The sequence below is a fragment of the Centruroides sculpturatus genome, unplaced genomic scaffold, assembly GCF_000671375.1.
Source record: "Centruroides sculpturatus isolate CEXI.00-Female unplaced genomic scaffold, Cexi_2.0 scaffold440, whole genome shotgun sequence".
NCBI classification, from domain to species: Eukaryota; Metazoa; Arthropoda; class Arachnida; order Scorpiones; family Buthidae; genus Centruroides; species Centruroides sculpturatus.
In genome coordinates, this window is record NW_019384633.1 from 103,508 (window position 1) to 111,032 (window position 7,525).

Sequence of the window (7,525 nt, forward strand, 5' to 3'; positions counted from 1 at the left end):
TTCTAATCATCGTGTTATATATTATTCACATATTAGCATTGGCAACGTACAATGTAGTAAAAAAGACACTAGAATTACTCCCCGTACATATTTATCAATTTGTTGGTTCTGTAGTTGCAATATGTAATTTATGCCATTTCGGGAAGAAAGAAAGTTGTATTTTTGAGTATTTGACAAAATTACAAAGTGTGTGTCGTGCGTTTTCCAATAAGAAGTGTAAAAAATCGAAAAGATACGTATGTATGTACTCCATCGCCGGATGGACCTATTTTATAATTAGTTTCACAACAATTTCGTGTATAGCATATCTAGATTTGCATAACTGTTCTATGATTTACGATATAAATGACGTTTCATTCAATATAATATACTTAGTTGTTATCTTAGACAAAATTCTGTTCTGTTATATAAATATGTGCAGCACGTTCGTAATTTTGTACTTCATATCGCTGTGTCTGCTATTATCAGAAAAAACCGCCCAATTTAATAAAACAGTTGATTTATGTTGCAAAAGGCGAGAATCGTTAATTGCCGAAGAAATTAGAAAATTGCATAAAATTTACAGCGGTTTGAATCGAGTGGTGAACGATATTGACAGTGTACATTCTCACATTGTTCTTCTTTGGTATGCGGAAATTATAATTAATGTATGCTTGCTCATCTTTTCTTTAATTTCCGAAGGAAATAACAAATTTCGCAAAATCGAATTTGTTCAAATAAGTTTGGATCTTTTTCGTTATATATTCATCTTTTTTTCTCTTTCCTTTATGGCTTCTGGTGTATACGAGAAAAGTCAAAAGAAGTTAATGAACGTTCATCAATTAGCTTCTTACGGTTCTATTTCGAATTGGAAGTTTCAGGATGAATCTCTGTTTTTGATTCATCGAATATCCAAATGCAGAATTGCCCTGACTGGATGGAATTGTTTTGTAATTAATAAAAGCTTTATAATGACTATCATTGGAATAATTGCATCATTTACGATAGTTTTACTTCAAGTTACAATGCCAGTTATAGAAAAAAATTAAATGTAAAATATAATTGGTTACGGAGTGATCCGAATATACATAAGATGATTCATTGGGTAAAAAATACAGGTAGCCTGCTTTAGGTGTTTTTTTTTTTTTTTAACAGGTCATGGCATCTCCTACCAAAATCATTTTATGAATTGATGACTGTGTGCTTCTAGGTGGAAATCAACTGAAAAAACCAATGAGTGTCCATTTCATATGAAGATTTATTGGTTTGCTTATTCATTTGCCACCGAATGTTTTCTTATAGGGTGGTATATGAAGGGGAATACATTTTCTTTCATGTATTTTTTATAAATTTATAACATTAGAAATTGATTTTTAACATATTTATTAATTTTACCATAACTTATATTGTTAGTTAATTCTCTTCCATAGATGATATCTTCCTAAAGTATTTAAGATATTTTATTTTCAATGAAGTCTATCTCATTTAAAAAAATTCTTATTCTGATTATATTAAACATATTGAAAAGTTTAATTAAAAGATGTAGCTATAACTTTTTATAGCAAATTATAATTTACTACGAATGCCTTGATGATGCTTTACTATAACGAAAATATATTTCATTTTTATAAATTAATGATAACCGTATTGCCTTATCACCATCCTTCTTCTTGCCTTAGTGTATTAATCTAAATGTAAATATCTAACATTGTTAAATTGTTAATTGCTAACAAAAAGTAAGTAAATATGTGCCTGAAGCACTTTCTTCTTTTAAAGAATGTAAAGATTAAAATTTATTGATAAATATATTTAAAAATGTTTATAAACATATTAGTCAATGTAAAATTATCATTCAAAGCTTAAAAATTAGCATTTCTGTAGACTTAAAACATATTAAATTATTGTAATAATAATGTAGATTATTCTAAAAAATAAATAAATAAATAATTCAGTTATTTAAAGTAGAATATCTGTATGAGAAGTTGAACATTAGATGAATCTAAAATAAACGTAAAGATAATGTAAGGTAGAAAATAAGTTATGTTAGAAATAAATGTATTTGTAGTTGTTAATAAAATGCTTTAATGATAAACATTGTCAGTTTATGAAAATTTTTTCAAAGTTGTATATGTGAATTTAAATTGCTTACCAATAAACAGTTTAAGCATATTTTGATCAATAATTCATACTGCTGTCATATTAAACCAATGAAAGTGTGTAGAAGTAGCAGTCTAGAGATGAATACTCTTAAAGGTAAGACAATTATTTGAAACTCCTTTGAAATTGTGATAAAAACTCTCTTTAAATCTTTAATATTTCAGGAAGAGATTCAAAACATTCTCAATTGCATCTTTTAATGAAGAGAAAAGAGAACTATATTGTGTATATAATGCTTCCTATTATATATACAGTTAACATTTTTGGCATTTTCACTTCAAAAAATGGCAAATCTTTCCGATTTATTGCCACAATTCTAATCATCGTGTTATATATTATTCACATATTAGCATTGGCAACGTACAATGTAGTAAAAAAGACACTAGAATTACTCCCCGTACATATTTATCAATTTGTTGGTTCTGTAGTTGCAATATGTAATTTATGCCATTTCGGGAAGAAAGAAAGTTGTATTTTTGAGTATTTGACAAAATTACAAAGTGTGTGTCGTGCGTTTTCCAATAAGAAGTGTAAAAAATCGAAAAGATACGTATGTATGTACTCCATCGCCGGATGGACCTATTTTATAATTAGTTTCACAACAATTTCGTGTATAGCATATCTAGATTTGCATAACTGTTCTATGATTTACGATTTAAATGACGTTTCATTCAATATAATATACTTAGTTGTTATCTTAGACAAAATTCTGTTCTGTTATATAAATATGTGCAGCACGTTCGTAATTTTGTACTTCATATCGCTGTGTCTGCTATTATCAGAAAAAACCGCCCAATTTAATAAAACAGTTGATTTATGTTGCAAAAGGCGAGAATCGTTAATTGCCGAAGAAATTAGAAAATTGCATAAAATTTACAGCGGTTTGAATCGAGTGGTGAACGATATTGACAGTGTACATTCTCACATTGTTCTTCTTTGGTATGCGGAAATTATAATTAATGTATGCTTGCTCATCTTTTCTTTAATTTCCGAAGGAAATAACAAATTTCGCAAAATCGAATTTGTTCAAATAAGTTTGGATCTTTTTCGTTATATATTCATCTTTTTTTCTCTTTCCTTTATGGCTTCTGGTGTATACGAGAAAAGTCAAAAGAAGTTAATGAACGTTCATCAATTAGCTTCTTACGGTTCTATTTCGAATTGGAAGTTTCAGGATGAATCTCTGTTTTTGATTCATCGAATATCCAAATGCAGAATTGCCCTGACTGGATGGAATTGTTTTGTAATTAATAAAAGCTTTATAATGACTATCATTGGAATAATTGCATCATTTACGATAGTTTTACTTCAAGTTACAATGCCAGTTATAGAAAAAAATTAAATGTAAAATATAATTGGTTACGGAGTGATCCGAATATACATAAGATGATTCATTGGGTAAAAAATACAGATAGCCTGCTTTAGGTGTTTTTTTTTTTTTTAACAGGTCATGGCATCTCCTACCAAAATCATTTTATGAATTGATGACTGTGTGCTTCTAGGTGGAAATCAACTGAAAAAACCAATGAGTGTCCATTTCATATGAAGATTTATTGGTTTGCTTATTCATTTGCCACCGAATGTTTTCTTATAGGGTGGTATATGAAGGGGAATACATTTTCTTTCATGTATTTTAGGAAGTAGAATATTCTATTTAAGAAACTGACTTTCATGACGGACTATGACTATATTATTAGAACTCGGTCGATCCTATAATATAAAAGGCTGTTTTGTTTCTTATAAATGTGAAATGTTTTTATATACGATGCGAAAAAATCAATATAGGTCTAATAAAATATTTATAAACATAGTTTGTTGATGTCGCACATTAATTAATCAATCAATCTACCTTTCGTATTTAATCTTTGCCAAAATATATATTATAATATATTTTTAGAAAGATGATAAATTACTGTTTTTATTTAAAAAAGGAAATAAACTTTTTATTTATTGATGTTACGAGAATCATTTAACAAACAAAAAAAAAAAAAAGGAATAGTAGGCCTAAACACTTGAAAACGGTGTTTAACTATTAGATAGAATAAATTATTCCAAAATGTTATTTTCAGGAAGCTTCCAAAACTAGAATAATTAAATTTACCTATCAAAAAATGTATTCAAATCCAGGCGAGCTTCCCCGGGAATTTCGGAAGTGATCTGTTTTAGATATGTCAGGATCCGGCCTCGCCAGCAGGTCGTACCCTCATGGGCGGCCAAGATCACTATAGATACCACCCTGTGATCACTGAGGTTTTTTTTAAAATCAAGCTCATCGTGGTTGGTGAAGGACGGACCATTTCCAAAAATTCCTGGGATTTTTCAACCAATCTGGATTCCCAAGCGGTAGGCTGATACCATAACCAACCTGGTCATCCGGTGTTCCATGAGTATGACTTTGAAAAATCCTTTAGTGTCCACACGATGAAAAGAGTTAAAAAATGAAAAAATCAGTTAACCATTAAGTCTAATGATAGAAGGCATACATAATGACAAGAGTTATTCTTTGCATCTTCACTTTGAAGCGTACCCACAGCTTTTATTTACTGTCTTATACTCCATAATGTACTATTTCATGCTTGCATTAACTAGGAACACCTACTCCCGCATTTGCTTGTTCTGTCTCTTGCACACCGGACCAGATCAACTCATTCCCGTTCACATTCATACACTCCTTGCCTTTCACACTCGTCTCACTCATGCAAAGAACATCTATCTTATTCCAGTCATTTCCCTTATTAATTCGTTCGCTTTATCCCTTTCTCCAATTACATTCCACACACCCTACAGACATTCACACTTCCGCTTTCTTTTTCTCATTAGCCTATCCTGGTTCTGTCGCGTCTTGGTTGGAGGGTGACAACTCTCTAGATCAGGATCCCTGCCACTCCCAGATCCTTTTGCCTTCTTTTAAGAAGAAAAATATTTTACATCCTGGGGGGTGTTAGCCCCATGCACAACCTCCAACCGGGAGGACCAGTGATACGACCATAGTCTGTCCCTTATCCACTGACTTGTTCAGCATGGATGTCCCTGTCGGTAACAAAGTTTCCGCTAAAAGTCACGCAAGCTGGCTTGCTCTCCACATTAATTAATTTAAGGTAGAAATCTTGGAGCAGGATACATATATTTTTACGGTAATGTTTTACATTTTATATACGAACATTCCTATAGAACAGGTGTGGCCAAACTTTTATCCCTTAGGGGCTACTTTTTTTGTTAAATATAGTCTGCGGGCGACTATGAATATGGGCAAACATTTTTAGGATTTTTATATGAGCATGCGTTAATATTTGCATTGTTCATCGGGATAAATACAAACAGTACGGGTACGTTGCACAGACAGTCTATTATTGTAAGAATAAATTATCGAATTAAGATTTTTAAACATTAAATGGAAGCAAATTGTTCAACTTTAGCTTCGCGGGCTACTTTCAAAACCAAGACCGGTCGACCGTTGTCTAGGTGTTGGCCATCCCTGCTATAGAATATATATATATAATTACCATATACTATTTTTCTACTAATCGCGTGTTATTTTGTATAATTACAATTCACAAGATCGCAAGAATGACATCTAGGTAGCAGTGCGGTGAGAGTAGCAGCTCTCGGGGACCTGAGATCGAATCCCGTCCGGTCGATAAACCCCTACAGTTTTTCGAGGTTGTCAGTGTAGATATCTCGAGTTCCGTCCCTCACCACCCGCAGACCCATTGTTGGTTTATTATGGCCGAATCCATAGTGGGTTCGTTAAAAAGGCCGTCTTAGTGCTGGCAGGACAGAAAGTGTTTTTAAAAACAGACCTTTAAAAACGTACTTTGATAGGAATTGGATATTTTAACAAATAAATGTAAATTATATGGTTCTTATTCCTATGTATACAGTATACGAAACATCTAAACATGATTAATGTGGCTGCAATTTGAAAAAATTGTAGATATAAATTTCCACTGACGTCCGCAATTTGAAAAAATTGTAGATATAAATTTCCACTGACGTCCTTCCTTAATCTCGAGAAGGGAATTAGATATATTAAATTCAGTACTAGATGTAGAAAGCTTAGGGATACGAGGCCCAGATTAACTGTATGCAAACTGGAAGTCACGTTATTTCAATTCAAAAATTTTTTCCTGAAAGGAATTAGATGACTGGCATTGCTCCATTGCTAACAAGAAAAGTATGGTGTACAGTACAGAAGCAAGACACTACTAATTTGAGGTGGAGAGCATATATTTTAAATAAGTTAAAAAAAATATGATTAATATGATATATTCAATTTTTAATAAATTGTATCCCGGCATTCTGACGATGCCACAATAACTAATTGCTGGTCATAATTAAATTCCTTAACTTTTAAAACTTTATATACCTATGACTAGTTTAAAGACCAGAAAAGTATTTCATTATCTTATTATTATGCTTCTTATATAATACGTTTCCTCAGTGTTTTACTTTTACTAAATTGATTTTTCTGGAAATTTACTTTTTTTTAAATAATTTTTTATTATTTTTTCTTTAAAATGTTTTATCACAAATAGAAAACATTTTTTAATTAATTAGTTTTCTAGGTTTATATTTTTATTAATTCAATTGGTTTTGAAAATTATATATCAAGAGTTGTTGGGTGTTGAAAATTTACATTTTGTCACTTTATATTTTTTGTTTTGTTTTGACTTCTGGCATTCTCACATCCAATCGCGCTATGCATAATAACCTTGTAAATTCTAGACCTACGACAGCTGAATTAATTTCGGTACAAAAAAAAAATCTTTTATTATAAAGATGTCCTTTGAAAAGATTTATAAACGTAATGAGGAAGTTTCATTGATTATTTTGATTTTATTTATTACTCAGCAGTTTTCAAACTTTTTTGGCCTGTTGCCTACTGTAAAAAGTGAAAAGCTTTTCTGTCGCACTTCCTATATTTTTGATTTTGTTTAATAAAAAAAATATAATATATTTTAAATTATAAATAGTTGTGTACTATAATTATTGGATGTAATAAATAATGTTGTTAAAAATGAATTTCTTTTGATTTCTAATAAAGTGAAAACTGCTTATGCGACCACTTGCATTATTTGACGGGCAAAAATTTCTGGCACCGAATAGTTTATCCATAGAGTCTTCGTATAAGTTACCTGTATTAAACGACCACCTGTGTAACGCGACCGCGGGCATCGATTTTTAGTCCGAAACAACATACAACAACTGTAATAAAAGCGACCACTTTCGCGAATGTATCTGGTCTAAACTATTGTAAGAACCCATCTCAACAACGTTTCCACCTCCTAATATAATGAATTAGTCTAAACTCTCGTTCGAACCCATCTCAGACACTTCTCCCAACCTTGAAATTAGGTGCAGGTGTTAATAAATTAGTCTAGCAACAAAG